The 11,195-nt window shown below is 45.7% G+C and overlaps 1 protein-coding gene across 2 annotated transcripts in view; it reads left to right on the top strand.

Annotated features, from left to right (window-relative positions):
* The first annotated feature begins 732 nt into the window (after positions 1-732).
* Positions 733-11,195, top strand: part of ITCH (itchy E3 ubiquitin protein ligase) — an 87,637-nt gene continuing 77,174 nt past the window's right edge. The window contains exons 1-2 of one of the 2 annotated variants that reach the window (XM_040981615.1): positions 733-797; positions 6,030-6,106. The gene's annotated coding sequence lies outside the window, so the exon portion shown is untranslated. Of the gene's footprint in view, positions 798-874; positions 969-6,029; positions 6,107-11,195 lie in introns of those variants that run through there. The other variant, XM_040981613.1, reaches the window with a different exon arrangement.

The raw sequence follows: 11,195 nt of genomic DNA, 5'->3' as shown, positions 1-11,195 counted from the left end.
GATTCTTTTTTTCAAATAAAAGTAGAAAACCAAATGCAAATGACTGGATTTCCTCAAGTCTCCTGAATGGGAAACTCCCGGGATGGTTGCTCAGCAGTGATTAAGTTTACCGAATCGGTCAGCACAATAGCCTAGTGTCTAAAGGCCTTGCCTTGTATGTGTCAGGATCCTATGTGGTCACCGGTTCGCATCTCGGCCGCTCCACTTCCCATCCAGCTCTCTGCTTGTGGCCTGGGAAAGCAGTTGAGGATGGTCACCCTGCACCCCCGTGGGAGAACCGGAAGAAACTCCTGGCTTCTGGCTTTGGATCAACTCATCTCCGTTCGTTACAGCCATTTGAGTGAACCAGCAGATGGAAGATCTTTTTGTCTCTCCTTCTCTGTGTAAATCTGACTTTCTAATAAAAAAAAATAAATCTTAAAAGTTTTCATAATCCCTTCAGGTGACACTGATGCACACTGGAGTCTGGCACCTCCAACTACAGTCTTTTGTAGGCTTTGGTGGGCGGGGTGTTAAACACAAGAAAAGAAAGCGGTACTGTGAGCAGCTGGAGTCCTTGTCACCTAGGGGTGGGAAAACTCCGACGTCGCCGCGCAGACCCCACCAAACGCCCCCAACTCTCCGGGCCCGGCAGCGGGCTGGCGCGCAAGTCCTGCTGGGGCTTGTAGTCCGGGCCGTTCTGGAACGGAGGCGCCTGCGCATTGACCGCTAACTCGCTCCAGTCGCTGTGGTCGGGGCTCGGGACCGGCTGCCATCTTAGTCGAGGGACTGAGGAGTCGCCGCCGCCCCGAGTCCCGGTAAACACCCGCGCGGCCGACGACGGGGCAGATCTGGGAAGAGGTGGGAACCCGGGTGGGAATGGCCTGAGAGAACGAGGGGTAGAGGAATGCGATGCCCGAGTCGGGACACCTCCCCCTTCCTTCCTCAGGGGCTGCGGCTGCTCCTTCTCTCACGAGCCGGTGTTTGCGGTGAGCGCGGGCTAGTGGCCGGGGCCGGGCCGGGGAGATTGGATCCTCAGACACACTGAGCAGCCAGTGCCTGCCGAGTTGTCCGGGGCCCCTTCGCTCGTCTCGTGGACTTCCAAGTTGCGAGAAGGCTGGGCCTCGGCGGACGTGGGCAGGGTCCGGCCCGGCGCCCCCTTCCGCCGCTCCCGGGGGCCACTCTTCTCGAAGCTCGGCCTACGCGCGGGGCCGGACGCGGCGGCCGCCGGCCTGAGGCGACGTGGCCGTGTGGTGAGGGGCGGTGGCTTGGGCCCACCTGCCGCTGGGCTGGCGCTCCCGACACTTCGCCAAGCCCTTTGGTGGCCGAGGAGGGCCGGGTCCAGCGGCTCTCCCCCTCCTCCCTCCATTGTCCCCCCGCGTGGTGGTCCCGGCCCGGGGCGCCCACCGCCGAGCAGACGTGGGGCTGTCACTGTCCTTGTGGGGGAGAGAGTGCCCCTTGCCTGTAGCGGAGGAGCATGGAACCGTGTCTGTGATCCGAAGGGCCGAAACACGAGGAAAGACGCGACTTTTAGGTGAACTCAAGTTTGCAGACTCAGTTTGGGGGGAGGGGGTGGAGGTGGGGGACCGAGACTTAAAAACGGGATCGTCCTCGGGCCTCAAAGTTAGTGAGACATGTCACCAGGTGGACTTGCCAACTCTCCGACGCTCGCCATTCCCCACTAACCACTCAACATTGCTTTGTGGGTTGTGGGAGTATCCTCATCGTGCAAACATTGCTGTGCCCTTGTCCCAGCGCTGGAGTAGACTGCTTTTGATGTCAGGGGGTGGCGTTAACGAAGAGTGGGATGTTACTCTGAAAATGGTTAAGCCTTTGGAGCCCCGTCTCCTCCATCCCCGCATCTATTCCTGGTGTAATCCGACCTTTAGGAAGTGTTTAAAGGCAGAGAATTTCCACTCAGATGCCAGGGAAGGATTTGTTTCTCAGAGTTCTCATGGTACAACTTCCTGAGGGCCTGCACCGTGTATTCACACGTTTTTTAGATTTAGAAATGGAAGTGGAGATTCTTTGCCTTTTAGAGCAGTGGGTCTAAGTCCACAAGGGCTTCCTTCATCTTCAGCACACAGGTCAAGGCCACTGTGATGATGAGAGATGTCAAAAAAGAGTGCCTGGTCCTTCCTCGGTGTTTTCTAGACAGTTTCTACAGCCTTTGACAAAACACATCTTGACACCTATTGGGAGAGAAAGATCAATCAGTGGTCCCCAGACAGGACCATTATAATACTTAGCAGAGATTTGTTTTTTTTTTTAAGTAGAAATTAAATGTCTGTCTTTTATTTCTGAGACTGAGTGAATAGATCTGGGTTGGCTTCTCACTCTTTGTTTTCAAACCATGCCTTAGGTGATTGTGATGGTCTTGGGAACTATTGAGGGAGCCGGTATTGTGGACCTACCAAGGACAGCTCTGCAAGCTTTGAGAGAAGAGGAAGTGGCTAGTTCCCTAGGTCAGGGGGTGGTTAGCCAAAGGAGGAAGCGAGAGCTGCCTTCGGACTTGGGGTGTTGGGTCTTGGGTGACGAGTAGTTGTGTGCCAGAGGTGAGGAAAAGGAAAGACTGGAGGAAATACTTGTCTGCTCTGTGAGTGCAGAGGCTGGAGGAAGGGTGGGGGGCGGGGCGCTGTGGGGAAGGAGAGCCCTGGGAAGAGCTGAAGAGCTAAGGGAAAGGAAGCCACTGCAGGCAGTGTTTCAGCCGCAGCACTCCAGTCTCAGATGTGTTTCTGCTGGAAACACGGCGGGATGTTGGATGCAGAGGTGGAAGGGGAGCACGGGCATCTGAGGAAGATGGCTTGGGGGACCCCAGGGAGGTGGTGGAAGGGTGGCTGTGGTAAAGCCTGGGCAGGGGATGGGCAGGGGAGTAGGTCAGCTGCTCAGGAGTAGGGTCTGCTGCTGTATTGTTTTGATGAGGATTTGGGGGAAGGAGGTGACAAGACTGGGTAACGTGCTCCCTTTTCTTTCAGAGGAACCCATCAGTGGGTCTGAATCATATTGCCAGGTTACTTACGTTAATAGTGTCAAGGTAAATTATTCATAAGCATATTGGAGAAATTAGAAAGAACCAGGTCAAGTGATTTTTAGAAGAGTGTTTAGAATGAAACTGATGGCTGTCAACACAGTTGAGCTAAGCTTGTTGGAAGTGGTGTTCTTTTTTTTTTTGGACAATAAATTTAGTATTCAGTTTTTAGAATTGGAGAGATTATATACTTCAATGTGGTAAATATATTTTTAGTTTATAGGTCAATTTGATTTGAGATAGCTATCAGAGGATTGTATTTAAAAGGATTCTGGATGTGTGGATTCTCTGGGAATTGTCTCCAATGGGCAGTTGTCTAGTGGGTGGCATACTGAAGACCATATTAAGTTTGTGGAAAATGCACTTATGAAAAAGCTGTGAGTGGATTTCAGAATTTATGTACCGAAGTATATCTTTTTTTTTTTTTTAAAGATTTATTTATTTATTGGGAAGTCAGATATACAGAGAGGAGGAGAGATAGAGAGGAAGACCTTCCGTCCGATGATTCACTCCCCAAGTGAGCGCAACGGCTGATGCTATGCCGATCCGAAGCCAGGATCCAGGAACTTCTTCCGGGTATCCCACATGGGTGCAGGGTCCCAAGGCTTTGGGCCGTCCTCAACTGCTTTCCCAGGCCACAGGCAGGGAGCTGGATGGGAAGTGGAGTTGCTGGGATTAGAACCGGTACCCATATGGGATCCCGGCATGTTCTAGGCGAGGACTTTAGCCGCTAGGCCACGCTGTCGGGCCCCAAAGTATATCTTTTATTCTTATTTTTCACCAACTTTGTGGTAATCTCATGTGTGCCATGCATTTATTTCTTTTAAGATTTACTTGAAAGGCAGATTTTTGTATAGAGAGAGGTTTTCCATCTCTGTTGGTTCACTCCCTATATAGCAGTAGCCAGAACTGAGCCAATCTGAAGCCAGGAGCTTCTTCCAGGTTTTCTACATGGGGGGCAGGGTTCCAAGGACTTGAACACATCCTCTGCTGCTTTCCCAGGCCATATGCAGGGAGCTGGACTGGAAGTGAAGCAGCTGGGATGTGAATCTTTATGGGATGCTGGTGCGACAGGCAGAGGATTAATGTGCTACACCACTACTATGAACCATCACCACCACCCCCTTTTAATTTTTTAATTTATTTTACTTACTTGGAAAGCAGAGTTACAGAAAGAGAAGACAGGGCCAAGCCCAAGCCAGGAGCCGAGAACTCTGGGTCTCGAATGGGTGCGTGGCCTGCGCTCTGAGACTATCTTCTATCTTCCACTGTTTTCCCAGGCACATTAGCAGGGAACTGGAGTGTAAATGGAGCAGTTGGGACTCAAAACAGGTGCTCAAATGTGATGTTAATGTCACAGGTGCATCTAACTCAATGTGTTCTTAGACTAGTGCAATCTGTTGGGTCTCTAAATTAATTACTTTTAAAAAAGACTTATTTATTTGGAACGTTGAGTTGAAGAGAGGAGAGAGAGAGAAAGTGAGTGTGGGTGCATGTGAGAGAAATACCTTCCATCCACTGGTTCACCACTCTCCAGATGACTGCCAGCAGTGCTGAACTGACTGAGCTACGAGTCTAGAACTCCATCCTTGTCTCCCATGTTGTTAACAGGGAGCTGGGTTAGAAATGCAGCAGCCAGAACTTGGACTGGCACCCTTGGAATGCTAGTGTCCCAGGGCATCTTAAACCACCATTGTACCATGCTGACCCCTGTTTTTGTTTTTGTTTTTTTCCCTTAAGGTTAAATAATTTATCTGAAAGCAGTTAAGAGTGAGCTAGAACTAGAACCAGGGTTTGCAGTATTCAATCTGGAATTCTACTAGAGCGCTTTTGGGATAAAACCAGAAAAAAAAAATGAATATTTTATCCTGTTCCTTTGGACTGATTAGATAAGAGTTTACACAGGATGGTCTGGCAACGGGGTCTAGTGGCTAAAGTCCTCGCCTTGAACACACTTGGGATCCCATATGGGCGCCGGTTCTAATCCCAGTGGCTCCACTTCCCATCCAGCTCCCTGCTTATGGCCTGGGAAAGCAGTCGAGGATGGCCCAAGGCTTTGGGACCCTGCACCCATGTGGGATACCCGGAAGAGGCTCCTGGCTTCAGATTGGCGCAGCACCGGCTATTGCACTCAATTGGGGAGTGAATCATTGGACAGAAGATCTTCCTCTCTATCTCTCCTCCTCTCTGTATATCTGACTTTGTAATAAAAATAAGTAAGTCTTTTTTTTAAAAAAAAAAAAAGTTTAACAAGAAACTTTGGCCCAGAAATGGGTTTTTTCTGTTCATTCTGACTTAAGGAATTTGTGTCAGTGCTGGTGGGAAATCACCTGTTTGAACTCTCGCTGTATCCCTTCCCCTCAACTCCCTGCTGCTTTTCTTTTTCCCCACCTCTCCTGCTTTTGGATTTTGGAAATTGCTTTCTTTTACGTATGTTTAGGTAAAAACAACATTTTTTTCTATTTTTTTTATAGTACTTAGCCCAATTCTGGATTTATAATAAGCACTCAGTAAAGCTAGGCTGATTTTTGTAGCTGTAAATGATACTGATTTTGAGTCAGTGCAAAGGAGCAAAGAGTTTTACAGAACTGATGTACAGCCTTCTCTGGGAGGCTAAACTGTCCTCACTTCCCAGAACAGCTAGCAGAGGCTGTTCTTGCTCTGGCCCTCCTGCTCCTGCAGTGTGCTGTCCACACAGACCTGCTGTCCCTTCAGCTCTGCAGCTGCGTCTTTTGGGAGCTGTACCCAGATCCTTGGAGTGCTTCTTTGTTTTCCTGTCCCTAGGGAGCTCCTTGCTGGCAGGGCTCATCCGTACGGTGACCTTTACATGTTTATATTGTCATCTTGATTTTGTCACGTGTCCTGTTCTACGTGTGAATCATTTCTCCCCCACCCGCTTGTCCTCTATCATGCCTGCTCTGTCAAAAATTAAAAACCTTTGTGCTTTGATTCTCAAGATCATTGCAAATCTGGTGTGTTTAATCATTGAAAAATGTTTAATGGACTCTCCCTGCCTTTTCAGGTAACATGCCTTGCACAGTGGCCTTTTGGAGACAACGCCTTAACCAAAAGAAGTGATTTGTACTGTGAGAACTTCGGGTATGGAGACATTATTTAAGAAAGGTTTGGGGGCAGCAGTGATACAGAGTGCAGGCCCTGGTTGTACCTGGTCGTGCCACCACTGTGGGGAGATGTAGAGGGAGAGAGAGAGAGAGAGGGCGCGAGCGAGCAAGCAGTGTTGATGCTGGTTGTACTTGTTGGTTGAAGAAACCTGCCTTTTCCACTCAGATTGAAGCCCAAAGTTTCTTTGGTAAAGTTTGGCCCCTGAGCTCTATTGTCTCTTAATTTGGGTCCTCAAACTTTTCTGTTGTTAGAGCTCTGTTACACATATATACCCCTCTAATTGTGCTGTTTTAGAATCATTTATTTCTATAAACTTTCCCAGACGTATACACATGCATGATTAAAAATCGCAGCAATTAAAAAGAGAAATTTAAAGAATGGAAAAAAGAATAGGGAATTCAGGATGAATAAATCTGGGTTCTAATTTGCCTTTACCACTGACAAACTGCATGACATTTGACAACTTATTTAATCTCCTTGGGTGTAATTTATGTATTTGTAACATAGAGGTATTCTAACATGTTTATTTGGTATTATTGTGAATCAATAAAATATATTTTTAATCTTTAGAAAAAATGAATTTGTCTTATTAGCTAGAGCCACAGAATAGGAGAAGTTGGCAACAATATTGTGAAGGAAATCTGAGAAAGAGATTACTTTAAAAAGTCAGGAGAGAAAACAGCTGGGGCTGAGTCAGTCCAGAGCCTGGAACCTAGAACTTCATCCAGTAGTCTCCTATGTGGGTGGCAGGGACCCAAGAACTTGGACCATCTTTATTGCTTTCCTAGGCATACCAGCAAGGAACTGTATCAGAAATAAAGCATCCAGGATTTGAACTGGCACCCATATGGGACAGCAGCATTGCAAATGGCAGCTCACCTCACCGTGGCATAACCCTGGCCCCAAGAAGTCATGTTATTTAATTTTAATATTTAGCTTATTTTTATTAGAAAGTCAGATAGAGAGGAGGAGAAACAGAGGAAGATCTTCTGTCTGTTAATTCACTCCTTAAGTGGCTACAATGGCTGGAGCTGAGCCAGTCCAAAGCCAGGAGCCAAGACCTTTTCCAGGTCTCCCATATGGATGCAGGGTTCCAAGGCTTTGGGCCGTCATTGACTGCTTTCCCAGGGCACAGACAGGGAGCTGGATGGGAAATGGAGCAGCTGGGATTAGAACCGGTGTCTGTATGGGATCCTGACGTCTGCAAGGCGAGGATTTAGCCACTATGCTACTGTGCCAGGCCCAGTACTTGCTGTTTTTAAGTGCACAGTTCACTCTTGGCTCGCTAGTAATTTACAGGAAAGGCAGACTGAGTGTGGCCCAAACATGTAACTTTTTTCTAAAGAGAAGCTTGAATCCAGATTTTGTAAGGAATCTATTTTTAAGTGTTGGCAACTTATGAATTCAGTCACTGTGGGTCAAACAAATCACCACTGTGGACAGAATTGGTTCTGTGGGTTACCACTTTGCATCCTCTCAACTGGGGCTTGACTCTGTGTAGCATAAGCCATGTTTGCCACTCTTTGGGAAGAAAGCCCTTACTCACATAAAGATTAAAAGCAGTTAAAGGGTGGGCATTGTGGTTTCTTATTGGAGTGTCTGGGATCAAATACCAAGTCTGCCTCTGACTAGTGTTCCTGCTGATATTCACCTGGGAAGCAGCACATGATAGCCCATGTATTTGGGTTTCTGCCATCCAGGTGAAGTTCTTGGCTCCTCTGCCTTTCAAATAAATAAGTACTTTAAGAAACAAAATGAAACATAGTTTGAACAAAGTCTCAGAGCAGTTTAATTGGGTGTGATGTGTAAGGAGAATAATGAAAGGCAGAGAGACCAGGATACAGTTTACATCAAAAGTGTGGAGAGGCAGGAATGGAACTAGTGTTAGTAATGTGGAGACTAGATTAATTGGAGTTTGGTTTAAGCTACTTTGTATGGGACTGGTCTTAGGAGAAATTTTGGAAAAGTTAGAGACCAGTCTCATTTTACGAAAATTTATTTACTGGGACAGAGAAAATCTGGGGACAGGAGGGCCAGAATTCAGGGACGGCAGTGAGAATGAATTGGAAGGGAATGGGTGCAGGGTGATGGCTCACTTGACTAACCTCTCTTTGCACGCCCGGGATCCCATATGGGTGTTGGTTTGTGTCCTGGCTGCTCCACTTCCCATCCAGCTCCCTGCTTGTGGCCTGGGAAAGCAGTCGAGGATGGCCCAAAGTCTTCGTGGGATACCCGGAAGAAGTTCCTGCCTCCTGGCTTTGGATCGGCGTGGCTCTGGCCGTTGTGGTCACTTGGGGAGTGAATCACGGATAGATCTTCCTTTCTGTCTCTTCTTCTCTCTGTATATCTGACTTTGTAATAAAAACAAATAAGTCTTTAAAAAAAAAGTCTTAAGAAAAAAGAAATGAAAGGGACCCAAAGCTTGTGTAAAAGACAACAGAATGGAGTAGGTGAAGAGGACTAAAAAACAAAAGTTGTTCAACTTTTGTTTTGAATTTTGGTGATCTTAGTTAACCTCTGCTAAGTTTCAATATACTTAGTTTATACATGGAATTTTTATATTTACTAAGATTTGGAAATACTGATAAACGGTTTATTCTTGGAAAAGATGCAGAGTTTTGCTGCAAACATTTGACATAATAATTAATGAATCAGAATGTTAAAGAAACTAATAAATGTTACAGGAAAGTGGAATGTGTTTGTTCTATGTGACCTGAGAAAGTAAATTTTCAGATTTCATTTTTGGCAGATCTTTTGTTCTATTTATACTTTCTTATGAAATTTCCTTGACATACACAGGGAAGATGTTCCCTAGTTTTGGCTAAAACACTGCTGTTTTAAATAATTGTTTTAGCAAGTAAATGAAATAGTGTATTAAATATAAACTTTTTCCCCAGAGATTTGTCTGTTTATGTGAGTTACAAAGAGAGCAGGGGGAAGAGGTCCTTCATCTGCTTGTCTGTTATGATGACTTAACTTGCTGTGCCACAACCCCAGTGCCTGTGTGTCTTTGATGACGGCTGTTCTAATGAGTGTGAGATGATGCTTTGTTGTTTTGATTTGCATTTCTCTAATAACAGTGCTTTTGAAGATTATTTCATATCCTTTCTTAGCTTTGAAGAAATGTATACTTGATTTCATTGTGTTTTTAAAAAAATAATTGTATTTATTTGAAAAGCAGAATTACAGACAGAATGGGAGAGACAAGAGACAGATATTCTATCCACTGGTTCATCCCAGTCATCTACTGATATTATAAAATGTTAAAAGTAGTGTTTTCTGGAAAAGTGGAGATTGGAAGAGGAATCAGGGCTCAAATCCAGGCACATCAGTATGGATTGTAGAAGTCAGAAGTACTGGCTTAACCTTCCTCCTGTATCATAATACTTGCCCTGATTTGTATAGTTCTCCTTTTATGTGTGTATCACAATTATTAGCCTATGGTATTATTAGCATTAAGACTGTTTCCAGTTTTAAAAATCTTTTAAACAATGCTTTTTTTAAAAAAAAAAAAAGATTTACTTATTTTTCTTGGAAAGTCAGATATAGATATACAGAGAGGAGGAGAGATAGAAAGATCTCCCATCCACTGTTCACTCTTTAAGAGGCTGCAGTTGCCGGAGCTGAGCCAACTTGAAGCCAGGAGCCAGAGCTTGTTCTGGGTCTCCCACATGGGTGCAGGGTCCCAAGGCTTTGGGCCTTCCTCAGCTGCTTTCCCAGGCCACAAGCAGGGAGCTGGATGGGAAGTGGAGCCGCTGCAGCACATCAGCTTACACCCATATGGGATTCCAGCACTTGCAAGGCAAGGACTTGGTCATTGAGCTATTGCAGCACATCCAGTACCAGTTTCCTTAAACTTTTGTTTTCGTGCAATTGAACCTTGAAAATCGTATGGGACTGCCACAGTGGCATAGCAGCCTAGTCTTCTGCCTGCTGACATCTGCGCCAGTTAGAGACTCAGCTGCCCCACTTCCAAATCAGGTCCCTGGTAAAGGCCTGGGAAAGCAGCATTGGATGGTCCAAGGCCTTGGTCCCCTGTGACCATGTAGAAGACCCAGAAGAAGCTCCTTGCTCCCAGCCTCTGATCAGATTAGCTCTGGCTGTTGTGACCATTTTGGGAGTGAACCAGTAGGTTGAAGATCTCGCTGTGTAAAGTCTGTTTCAAATGAAAGGACACAGAGTGAGGGATTAGCCTGATGAACCACTGTGTCTTCCTAGCACATAACCGTCTGAAAATAAGTTGTAGTTCAACTTTTAATATTTTAAGATTGATTTATTTGTTTAAAGAGTTAAAGAGCAACGTCTGCTGGTTCACTCACCAGATGGTTGCAATGGCCAGTACTGGGCAAGATTAAGTGAGTGGCTAAGAGCTTCATCTGGATCTCTGATGTGAGTGGCACAGGCCGCTTTCTATTGCTTTTCTCAGGCCAAAGAACTGATTTGGAAGTGGAGCAGCCAGACTTGAATTTGTGGTTACATGGGTTGCTGGTGTTGGCTTTACAGACTATACCACTTTGCCAGCTCCTGCTTTTCAAGTGTTAAATCACATTTGGAAAAAAAAAAATCATCATACAATAAAAGTGATTTGGTATATAGTTACCTGAATTTTAACACATATGTGTAGATTCCTGTAATTAACCCCACAATTGGGATACGCAGCAGCCCCATCACACCAAAACCTCCCTTGTACTGCCTTTTGGTAGTCAGACCCACCCATTATGCATATTCCCTGGCAAATACTGATTTGTTCTCCAGCTGTGTAATTTTTTTTTTTTTCTGGCAGGGATACTATAGAATTTTCTGTTGCTGTGCAATAAATGATCCCAAAACAGTAGATTAATATAGCAGTCATGTATTATCTTTGGCAGTTTCTGTGAGTTGGAAATTTGAGAGCAGTTTGAACAATTTTGCCTAGCCCCTCTCTTGCAGTTGGAATCAGGTGTCAGACAGGGCAATATTCATATCTAGTCTGTTTTCCTTCAAAATTATTTATTTGAGAGTGTTAGAGAGGGAGAGATACAGACAAGTCTTCGATTTGGTGGTTTGCTCCCCAGATAACCACAAT

The sequence above is a fragment of the Ochotona curzoniae genome, unplaced genomic scaffold, assembly GCF_017591425.1.
Source record: "Ochotona curzoniae isolate NIBS_2020 unplaced genomic scaffold, NIBS_Ocur_1.0 contig_3520, whole genome shotgun sequence".
In the NCBI taxonomy this organism is placed as follows: domain Eukaryota; kingdom Metazoa; phylum Chordata; class Mammalia; order Lagomorpha; family Ochotonidae; genus Ochotona; species Ochotona curzoniae.
The sequence above is the reverse complement of the archived record's forward strand: the minus strand, read 5'-3'. Positions and strand labels throughout refer to the sequence as shown.